This window comes from Gavialis gangeticus, unplaced genomic scaffold, assembly GCF_001723915.1.
Source record: "Gavialis gangeticus isolate Ggan-Ray unplaced genomic scaffold, GavGan_comp1, whole genome shotgun sequence".
NCBI lineage: Eukaryota > Metazoa > Chordata > Crocodylia > Gavialidae > Gavialis > Gavialis gangeticus.
This window is the reverse complement of record NW_017729032.1, coordinates 122,714,949-122,727,440: the sequence shown is the minus strand read 5'-3', so window position 1 is coordinate 122,727,440 and position 12,492 is coordinate 122,714,949.

Here is a 12,492-nt window from a genome sequence, read left to right as displayed (position 1 = left end):
CTTTCAATTCTGCCATCTTCCTAGCTAAACAGCAGTGCTTCTCCAATATAATTGAAATCTACACCCAATGTCAACCCATTTGTCAAACCTTCTCCTCTTTCTGACTTCACTTCTCTCTTCACAGAGGATCTGGCAATTCCTTTTGAAAGAAAATTAGCAACATATCATGTGACAGTCCAGCTCTTCTCAGCTTGCTTTCCTGAAACCTTTTCTTCCTGTAACTCTTTCCTCCTTTCACACACACAGAAGTCTCTTGTCTGCTCTCACTGCCCCAGCCATTCACTCAGAGACACCATTCCATCTCCTGGTCTCTGTTGCATGCTGCTCTGGCTCTTTCTTCTCACAGTACAAACATGCTCTAATTTCTCATATCCTTGAAGAAACTCACCCAAAAGCCCTCTCAGCTTTTTAACTACAAACCCATTTCCCTTCACATATTCACCTTGGATACTTATTGCACATGCTGCCTACAATGACCATCAACATTTCTTCTCCTAGAGCTGCATCCTAAACCCACTTCAATCCATCTTTCATTCCTTGATTGAAACTGGTCTCACCAAAGCCTCTGATTTCTTCGTAACTAAACCTTAAAACCAAGACTCTATCTTCATCCTCCTTGACATTGTCAACCATTCTCCTCCTCTTTAAATGTTTCCTTCCTTTGATTCTGTGTTTCTGTCCTCTTCTGCTTTTCCTACCTCTAAAATCACTCCTTCAATGTGTCCTTCAGAATATTTTTTTCCACTCTTCCAGTTTTTCTAGGGTTCCAATAGAGCTCTGCTTTTGGTTCTTATCATCTCTTCTCCCACTGCAACTTATATTGGTATATTTATTATAGGGGTGTGCAAAGCGGGCCCTATTTGATTCAGGTTCAGCCTGAATCAGGGACAGGGATTTGGATCACTTCCACTTCTGGGTCCACTGGGAAGCGTGCCCAGGGGCCCCCCGCCCCACTCCCCTGGCTTAATAATCAGCCATGGGGGGACCCCAGGTGCCCCCCCCCCAGACCCAGGAGCAGCCAGTCGCCGAGCTGGGGCGGGGGGGGAGGGGGATGCACAGGAGGGTCCCCCGGTGCTCTCCTTGGCTGACCTGGAAATGGATGGGAAGTGCTTCTGGTCCACTTCCGGGTCTGCTGCCAAGCAAGCTGGGGAACGCCTTGAGCTTCTGTGGGACACTCCATGCACCCCAGTATTGCAGCATTCATGAGCTGCCTGCTACCTAGAGGTATGTAGAAAAAACATTTAAATCTGTCTCTATGTCTGAATCGCCAAATCTTTCCAAATCTCTTTGAATTGATTCAGAAGGTTCCGATTTGTTTCGGCAAGATTAAAGGGTGATCTGATTTGGATTCAGAGATTTGGACACTGAATTGGGCTGAATCTCTGCTGAATCAAATCAGGGACCTAAGCTTTGCACAGCCTTAATATTTAATCCACAAGCACAAATTCAACTTTCATCTGTATGCAGACAGTTTTAGATCACAGATATACTTCTCTTTTCCAGACCACTCTCTTTCAGTCTTAACTAAAATATCAGTCAGCCTCCTCATAGATGGCTACTTGCCAGCTCAACCTCAATATGGCAAAAACAGAACTCCTTACCTTTCACTGCCTGCTGCTTTCTTTCATGATCACTGCAGACATTATCAGTCTGTCTGCCACTAAAGGCTGCAATCTGTATGTCATCTTCAACTTTTACTTGTCTCTAGGTCTTCACAGCCATTATATGCCTAAGACTTGTAAGTACTTACTACATAATATCTTTAAGATATGGCTTTTCCTATCCACCTACAGCTAACTCTCATCCAGGCTCCCATCATCTTATCTCCTGATTACAGCACCATCCTTTTCTCTGGCCTTGATAAGTGCAGTCTTGTCCCACCAACATCCATTCAAAATACTGCTGCAAAGCTAGTTTTCCTAGCCTCTCAGCTTGGCTATGTTTGTCTCCCTCACCTGGCTCCCTCTCCTCCACAGTATTAAGCGTAAACTGCTCATTTTCACTCTTAAGGCTCCTCTCTCAGTCAGTATTAAGAAAATCATTCCCTGTTCCTCAATGAGCCCAGAATGCCTGCTGCCCTGTTTACTACATCTATTTGCATACCACATGCACCTTTCCCCCCAGAATTAGCCATCCAACATTGGGGTACATGTTTTAAGGCAGAAAGCTGATTTCTATGCTGGAATGCTGGCCGGGAGATGCTGGAATAGCTGCCAGGGGTTGGCTTCCCCTCCGCCGCATGAGGGTGAGGTGGAGTCTGCTGTTCAGCCAAAAGCTAGAGGTTTACCCCTGTTGTAGCTGCTGCCAAACTCACAGCAGCTTTTGACTGAGTAGCTGAAAGACATACCCCTGGAAAAATCTTTCTTCCTTTGCTCTGCCTCCCTCAAGGAAGGTGCATGTTTTATATGTGGTATGTGAGACAACACGATGTTAAATTACCAAACAAGACCTTTCATTCTCCTATGCCATCCTCTACACTTGGTAGAACATCTCCATAAACATTTTCAAGGCTACATCTCATTATTCTTCAAATCCAGCTTTAAAACTCCTACAAAAAGCTGACAATCTGGAAAACCGATGGTGTGCCACATGCACATGCTGAATAGTACTGAAGGCAGAGCTGTCCCATTCTCTGGGCATGTCTACACATTCATTAACTCACTATAGTTACTGCACATTACATTTAGTACTTGTATAATCAAGTTCTAAATCAGTGCACAGTAACCAGAGTTATTGCACAGTAGCGCCTGCTCATGTCTTTTTAGTGATGCTACTACACAGTAGCTTAATACTGCACAGTAGCATATTAGCACTGTTTGTCCTGTGACATGTTACTTCATGGTATTATTAGGATACTTTGCAGTTAGTATCTTGTGTGGAGGAGTTCACAGCTACCCACCTTTTGTCTATTAGTTTAGTGGGTTCTATTCTGAATACTGCATATGCATTTTGTATTAAATAGTCATTGAATAGAATGCATAATGGCATTGGTGCCAGAACCTCAGGCTCCATCCTTTCCAGTAGGCTGAGGAGTCATGCTAGATCTTTCACAATCTCCTTCTGTCCCCATGACCCTTGCCTTAAATGGCACTTATGATCACAGGAAAATAGGGTTGGAAGCGACCTCATGAGGTCATCTAATCCAGGCCCCTGCTCAAGGCAAAATTATCCCTGACTAAACCATCCTAGCCAAGTGTCTAGCAAGACTAATTTTCAGTTTCCAAGGATGAAGATTTCACAACTTCCCTAGGCAGCCTGTTTCAATACTTTACGACTCTCATAGTCAAAGTTCCTCCTAACCTCCAATCTAAATTTCCTCTGCTGCAGTTTGAGGTCATTGCTTCTAGTCCTGTCCCCTGTAGCCACAGAGAAAAGCTCATCACCATCCTGTCTGTAATAACCCTTCAGGTATTTGAAGACTATTATCAAATCACCCATCAGTCTTCCCTTCTTGAGGCTATATCACCCTCATTCTTTCAGCTTTTCTCATCAGTCATGCTTCCCAGGCCTCTACTTATTTTTGTTGCTCTGCACTGGACTCTAGCTAAACTGTCCACATCCTTCTTACATGTGAGACCTAAAACTGGATGTAGTATTCCAGGTGAGGCCTCAAAAGTGCTGAATAGAGCAGAAAAATCACTTTCCTTGGTTTGCAAGTGACACTCCTGTTAATACAGCTCAGTATACTGTTGACTTTTTTGGCACTGAGAGCACACTGTTGGTTCCTATTCAGTTTATGATCCACCATAACCCCCAGATCCTTCTCTGCCTAGCCAGTCATTCTTCAGTCTGTGTTTATGCATGCAATTATTGCATCCCAAGTGCGGGACTTTGCACTTGTCCTTGTTAAATCTCATTTGATTGCAGACCATTTCTCCAGTCCATCCAAGTCATTCTGGATCCCAGCCCTACACTCCAGAGTGTCCATGATCTCACCCAACTTTGTTATCTGCAAATTTGCTAAATGTGCACTCAGTCCTATTGTCCAAATCACTAATGAAGATATTAAACAATACTGGACCAAGGACAGACCGCTGGGGAAACACAAGATACCTCCTCCCAAATAGACATTGAGCTATTGAGGGCCACTTAATATACTTGTTTCAGAATCTAAATAATATTAAGGCCTGATATGTTTTTTCTGATTTTAGACCCATCCCACTTCCCCTGCCCACCCCTCACTACACACACACACAATTCTTCTTTATTTCCTTATAGTAGAAACACTACATAGTTTCTGGTTTGGATTCTTAGAAGTCTCTTAAAAGGCTCCTCATCACAAAAGATAACAGATTGGATGTATTTATTGTGTGTTGTTTAAAATGCATGTTTATTTTTTCAGCCCATTGACACTAATTTATGTTCCTTCTACTGTATGTGCTCACACATCTGATAAACTTCAGAACACTGGGAAAATAAGGCAAGCCTACTATCATGGCCATTTTTCTCAAATTCACTCAACTCTAGAAAAACCAGTTTTATTACAAGAATGCCCTACTTATTTTGATATGCTGCCACTGTAAACCTTTCAAGACTTTAGAAGGTAAGATTTCAAAAGCAATTCTTTCCATTTATAATACAGACACTTGCCAGAGTTACTCCATTATTCCCATCTATCAGTCAAATAAACTGTGCTGCTTGGATAAATGTCAGAAACTGCCTTCTTGGATGATAGAAGAAAGGACTAAACTAAATCATGATTGCCATGTTAATCCCTGTAAGTTCTCTAACATTATTTTACAGTGTTATGTTCATAGAGCCACAGAGGCCAAACCACCACTTGCGAGCTGCATATGGCTTGGTGGTATGGTACTTGTGGCTCTCCACGGCTTCTCCGCTGAAGCCCCACCCACTTCTCCCCGAGGTGGCTCTGGGGGACACCAGGCTGCTTGGGGTGGGGGCTGCAGCCATGTCACTTATCCTGGGGCGTGCTTCCCATGAGGAAAGTCAGAGCAGCTTGGTGGTACAGGGGGTGAGGGGTCACTTCCACTCTGGGTCACTCAGCACTGTCTCTCCTCCCCCGACTCCGGTGGAGGATTGGATGTGCTTCCCCAAGTGAGTAACTCTGGCCACCCCTCTCATAGACTCATAGAGAAGGGAACTCCAGAAGTCAACTAGTCAATCTTCTACCTGAGGCAGGCTCATCCCTATCCAAATAATATTATACAACCATTATCTAAACTTTACATAAGACTACCCTCAACCCTGATACAAAATATACCTAACAACTTAAACTGCCACAGATAAAGCAGGGGACCCATGGCAGCCAAAGTTCTGATTCTATAAAATGCTGTCAATATACACCCAAGAGATCCCAGGTAGTGGGCTCTACCTCTACTACAGAGGAAGGGAAAACCTCCCATAGTCCATACCAATCTGACCATTGGGTAAAATTCCTTCCTGACCCCAAATATGGAAATCAATCTGACGCTAAATGGAGAGGTGAGACCCTTAAGCCAGGAACCTCTGGCTTTGCTCCTAGCAGAAGAATTGACACACCCCGGTTGAAGTCCCCAGCTTTAGCTGCAGCCAACAGCCAGTGCCTCTGGGGAGCCTTAAAAACAACCTAACACATGTAACAGAAAATAAAATGTATGGGGGGAAAGGGGAAAGATAGAAGCAATCAGTAAAACCCAGAAGCATGGGAAATATCCATGGTAGAAAATACTCATAGTTACGCCTAGATCACCCCTGTCCAGTGGCTGTCTAACTTCTTCTTGAACACTTTGCGTGATGGAGACTCCAGAACTTCCCTAGGCAATCTATTCCACTGCCTTACTATTATCACAGTGAAGAATCATAGGATCATAGAAAATTAGGGTTGGAAGGGACCTCAGGAGGTCATCTAGTCCAACCTCCTGCTCAAAGCAGGACCATCCTCAACAGAAGTTTTTCCAGCTATCCAATCTAAACCTACTTTGCTGCAACTTCAGGCTATTGGTCCACATCCTCCTCTCTGAAGTGAGAGAGAAAAGATGCTTTCCCTCTTCTTTATGGCAGCCCTTCAAGTAATTGGAGACTGCTATCGTGTCCCCTCTTAAGTGCCTTGTCTGAAAGCTGAGCATGCCTCGCTCCTTCAGCCTCTCCTAATATGGCTTTGGTCATCCCTTGATCATCTTTAGGCAGGACATTAGGAAGAATTTCTTTATTGTCTGAGCCCCCAAGGTCTGGAACAGCTTGCCATCGGATGTGGTTCAAGCACCTACATTGAACACCTTCAAGAGCAAACAGGATGCTTATCTTGCTGGGATCCTATGACCCCAGCTGACTTCCTGCCCTTTGGGCGGGGGGCTGGACTCGATGATCTTCCGAGGTCCCTTCCAGCCCTAATGTCTATGAAATCTATGACATCTATGAAATCTTTGTTGCCCGCCCCTGGACCCTCCTAAACTTTTATAATGTGGAGCTCAGAACTGCACACAGTACTCCAGATGAGGCCTAACTAACACCAAGCAGAGAGGCATTATCACCTTGCATATCTTGTACTTAATGCTTCTATGGATGCAGCCCAAAACTGCATTTGCCTTTTGTGTGGCTGCATCACACTGCAGGCTCATATTGAATAATATCTGCTAAGACTCCCAAGTCCTTTTTCAAAGAGCTGCCATTCAGCCAGATGTCTCTCCTTTTATATTTGTGTTTTTGATTATTCCACTCAAGATGAAGCACCTTGCATTTGTCCACATAGAAAGTTAGTTGTAGCCCAGTTTTCCAATCTGTTAAGATCCTTATGGTCTACTGCTGTTTTATGATTATAGCGAAATTAATGTAATTTTTTTCAAAATAAAATCATTATCTTAAGTTATGGGAAGCCTGAAGACATCAAAGAGACTGACTTTTTTTTAAGTATTGGCCTCTGCCACTCTCTTGCAGCCCACTATCACCAGGGTGTGTATATACATAAAGTAGAACACCTATTATTGCTTTCAGAGCCTTAATTCCAAAAGTTATTTTTTTCTGTTTAATTTTTGTCAATTTAAATCTCAGGCTTAATGTTCCATTAACAGGCTTCTTTCTTCTCCCATTACTATACATACTTGAGGTCACCAATGGGTCTAAGTATGTTATGGGCTATAACACTACATCTCTGAGTTATATTTTTGTTGACACATATAGTGAAGAGCAGGGATCCTAGTTTTCTCTGATACCAAAAAATCCTCAATTTTCAGATTAAAAAAAAAAAGTAACCCAAAACCCACATTTTTCCATAATTAAAATGAAACACCTCTCTCTCTCTTTCTCCAATTTATTGATTTATTTATATTTGTTTATCTATAGATATATATCTATATTAGTGGTGTTTCATTTTAATCACAGAAAAATGTGAATGAAATTAAATAAAAATGAAACACCACTATATAGAGATATATATAGATAGATCTATATAGATAGTAGGCGTGTGCAAAGCAGGCCCTATTTGATTCGGATTTGTATTTGGATTTGTATTTGGCCCGAACCAGGGGCAATGATTTGATTCGTTGATTCAGATCACTGTCCTTGATTTGATTCAGCCAAATCTGAATCTGCAGCTTCAATGCTGATTTGGACACAGACACAGCTTTAAAAGTTTTCCCTACATACCTTTAGGTACCAACGTAGCTTCTGAATGCTCCAATGCTGGGGTGCATGGAGCGTCCCATGAGGGGCCTTCACATGCTTAGTGGTGAACCGACCTATCTATATAGATCTATATATATAGATATCTCTATATATGTGGTGTTTCATTTTAATCACAGAAAAATGTAGATTTTGGGTTGGTTTTTTTAATATGAAAATTGGGGATTTTTTTTTTAAATCAGAGAAAACCAAGATCCCTGTTGGGGCGCCATGCTGGCAGTTTATTGAGGCCTGAGTCTTGCAGTCTTTAGCCAAGCAATTCTGTCAGTTAAAATCAATACAAGCTTTGTAGGCTTAACTATTTAAGTATCAGGTTCTTGACTGCCTTACCTACATAAAGCCAGGCTTATGATATGTGTCTGCTTTTATTTATCAGCTATGCTCTTAACGGATAGATGGTAAAAGTAATCTTTCTGAAACACTATACTGAAGATGTCATGTAAATTATCACAAAGTTGTTTATTCTGTGTTCATGTATAGAACATACCATATTTTTGCATATACCACATGTCTTCAAATAAGACCTGCATCTTGTTTTTGGGAAGGCAGAATGAAGAAAAAAAATATTTCTTGTGAGTTATGACTGCAGAAAGCCTAACATTCTGCTCAGCCTCCCCTTCCCGCTCAAACAAAAGTTGTAACACTAGCTGTGACTGAACACTGGTCTCTATGCATGGACCAAGGATTTTAAAAAGAGCTAAAAATAGCCTAAAGGGCTGTGAAATAAGAGAAGAAAAACCAGGAGTAGCTAGTAGACAGCAAAATTCCCAGAAAAAAGTTAGTGTGATTAGCAAATCAAGACCATTTAATTAAGACCATTAAAAAGGACAGACAGTTGTCAACATCTGTGGAGTAAGAACAAGGAAATACCAAGTCAGACAACTTCCTGAGTTGCTCAAGTAGAAAAGCCACTCCTGCTGCCTCTCATAGCAGGAATCAAAGTGTGGTGTTTGTATTCTGGATAGAAATCCGTTTCCTTGCTTAAGAGAGAGAGTTTGGTGTTGGGGGGCTGATTTCTGTAATATGGAAGTAAACATGGCATATTTAATGAAGGCCCAAGGCAAACAGAATTGATATAAGGCTCTACATGCCAACAAAAGCCTTGGTCCTGCAAGTGGGTGAGTGAGAAATTAGCTATGATAGGAAGGCAAATGTTTCTCACAGAAAACCTAAGCAAAAAAGGCTTTTTACATGAGGATCCTGCACCTGATGGAAATGCTGTCTTCAGACAACAGAGAAAAAGAAGACCTGCTCTATGACTACTACTATTCTACTTCACAAACCACATAGCTTTATCTGGGATTTTTGAAGCCTGTGTAATTAAGAGTTCACTGGTCCAGGCTCAACACTTTTCTGCAGCCAGCAGTGGAAGGAGAGCCCTTATGCTCGATGTTCACTGTGCTTTTAATCTACCACATGGATATAGAAACAATCTGGTTTGAACTGGACGAAACTGAAGTTGAGGAAAGCTTCCAGAATGAAGATCCATAAAGCATTTAACATGTAACTCATCAAAAACTTATATCCATAAATGAAAAACCAGCCAGTGATTAAGATGCCAACTTCAGCTTCCCACATTGTCCCCAATTTTCTTTTATGCTTTCTTCTACGCTATTCCTTATGCATAGACCACTCTTCCTTAAACAAACCTGTAAGAAAATTTCTTTCTAATCTTCAAATCCCTCCAAAATGTGAACCGAGCCAAGTAATAATATGTTGCAAGAGGTGCCAAGTTATGATTAGCCAATTATATTATTTTTAAAACTGATTTGTTTGCTCTATCCTTTTGTCCTGCATTTCATCTCCTGTTCATCTTCTCAGATTCTCAAATGTTCTGCTTCATGCTATTTGTGTAGGCTGTACCTACTACATTTTAGACACTAACATAAAAAATGAATAATTACATAATAAACACACAAAGTCAGAAGCCAAGATGATTTTAAACATATTTTTGTTGCTTTTGTGCGTTATGTTTAGCAATGGATGTTCCACTTCCCTGAGATACGTTTGTTCTTGCTTCCCCATCTCAAGTATTTGCTGCATTGCTTTTATGTCTCCTAACACTAAGAAAGCTCTGAAATGTGATGAAATTAATCAAACTTGCCTTTTGCAAACTTCAAGTAGAATAAAAATGCAGCTAAGCTGCATAAATGACAACTTATTCCCACATCAGATGGAGGTAAACATAGTAAGAAGCCAAATTAAACACCATTTCTTTTTCTTTATTTTCCCTCTGGACAGCTACACAACAAACATTTCATATGATCTATGAGGTTTCCAGGATAATAAAGCAGTGAGATACATTTGTGTAATTCCTTTTGTATTTACAGCAAGACAAATTGTCTTGTTTTGAAATACCAAGGCTGATTGGAGTTGTACAGTAGGGTATAAAATTGCTATTGCAGCAGGCTGGGTTTGTGTATAGTCAAATACCACCCTAGCAGTATAACATGATTTGATTGCAGTTTGAACAAATTGTATCTACATGTTGCTATCAAAATTTAAACCCCTCAAACCATGCTTTATACTTTTAATCTTGTAATTTTGCTTTATTGGTTATACGTGGAGATTGGCTCAAAATACAAATTCAGGTCTGGAAGAGAACCAGAATGTTTTTTGTACCTTTGTAATATTTGTTCTACCATGGGGTTTTTTTGGTATTTATACAACATGTGTTTTCTGCCTGTAGTTCTGTTCTGTCTGTTTTGCTAACTTCTGAATTTGTAGCAGACAAAATTTCCAAATTTGGATGAGCCAGGTTAAGTCCCTAAGCCCACATTTAGGTATCTATACAAAAGTGGTCTTATTGTTTAATTAAATTCAATCAGAGCTGTTGGTATCAAGCACATGTTGAAAATCAAATGATTTACTAAGTATCAAAATATGGGTTTAGCGGTTCAACTTTAGGCACATATCTGCAAAAATCTTGGCCAGTATTTTTTAATAGAACTACATTTTTTTTTCCAAAGAAGACATGAGGTAGAAACATAGGACCTTCTATTATGCCTCACCTGGGCATTAATCCAAAATAAATAAATTAGAAAAATTTGGGCAAAAGTTCAGAACAGGACGAGTTCCTCAGTACTTAAAGCCAATGCAATCCTTCTCCTTCAAGGTCTGAAAATGGTCTATCAATAAACCATAGAAAAATTGTTTAAGAAAACTCTATTCTTAAAACTCAGCTCAGTGTGATCAGGAGCCAGATACTAATTACCTTTTAAGGTGCCAAAAGTCACAAAATGCAATCTGAGTTGGCTCTGCTCAGTGGCTATAAAACTGCTTACATATCTAAATTCATTAGATTTTATGGCCCAGAGGGAGCCCAGTGGGTTGGCTAGCACAGCCCCATGAGTTAGATCTAGCCTATGGGCTGTACTTTCAACACCCCTCGACTAAATTATCAGGATTGTTGTTGGGAGGCACCTGGGTATCTACTCACCGTGTAAGAAGTTTCAGAATCATATCCTTGGAATAAGGTGTCTATGTGAAGACACTCTGGAATTTGACTAGGATCTAGTCCCAGCTTGTCCCACCCCTTGCCCCCCAGCCTTGCTCCATACTGTCTGCCAACCCCACAACTTGCACCCCATGCTGCCTGCCCCCATGCAACTCAATGAGAAAGGAGGTAGATACTAATCACCCTGAAGGGCACAGGGGCAGAGTCTATGCAGTGGGAAAACAAGGGAAGGGGGGCAAAGGCCTGAGGTACAGATGTGAAAGGTGGCAGGGGCAGAGGCAGTGGGGGGCAAGCAACAGCTGCAGCTCTGGCCCTGACCCCTGTCTGCCAAACTACCACCTCATACTCAATTCCAAGACTAGGTTCCCCTCCCCCCATGTTAAAAGGAGGGGGAAAGCCTTGTCTTGGAATAGAGTAAATATGGTACTTAATCTCAGTCATTTAGGATCCCTAGTAATACCATGTACATTATTTGGAAGTCAGACAAAATAACTGAAAACTAAATTCTATAAAGAGAACTATGCAACTTCCAGCAACATAAAATGTGTCAGTGTCCTTTTCTAGCATCATTGTCCACACAAGTGGTTTTTGAACAGGTAGTGACTTCTTGTTTGGATTAGCTCTCTGCTGGTTTTGTTGTTATCAGATGTCACTGTTTAATGTGCTGTAATTCACCACACATTTTATGTCATGAGCAACAGTACTATATAATAACAGGATAGGGCTTTCAGTTCAAAGGTCAAAAGCAGAAAAAGGATAGTCAGTATTTGAATGACAACACAATGAGAACAGTTCATGATCAGAAATCCTTTAAAGTAAACTCTCTAGTAAGAGATATATTTCTTATGTAAGGAAATACCTCTCTGGCATTTATGGGACATCATAAGTAATTTTAAAAATCTATAAACTGAAGCCACCAAATGTTTCTTCCAGTTTTGCATTCAAACTCTCCTTAATCTATTTAATCTAGGGCTATTCTTTGGACAGAAGTTAAAAAAAAAAAGTATAGCACATCATTTCAGGTTTCATAGACACATGCCAAAAGTTACTTGAAGTAGCTTAATTTATGGATAGCTCTTTAATAAACACAGATTTATTTACTTTGTTCCTGAACTTTTTGAACATTAAGTTTGAACTCCATGACATCTGGCTGTGACATATTGCTAACACTACTGTGTATTTACCAGATTGTCTGTTGGAAAAATACATAAATACGTAAAGATATAATAAAGGTATTGCTTTGTAGTATCTATCTGACTGGCTGATGGTGATGCACCCACTATTGGTGCATCAGTTATCAGTTACTATACATTTACTACCAGTAAAAGATGTAGCAAGACACACTGCATTCATCCAGAGCCCTAGGGAAAGACTGCAGCAAGATCTGGATAGGTTACAGGGGTGGACTAACATAAACA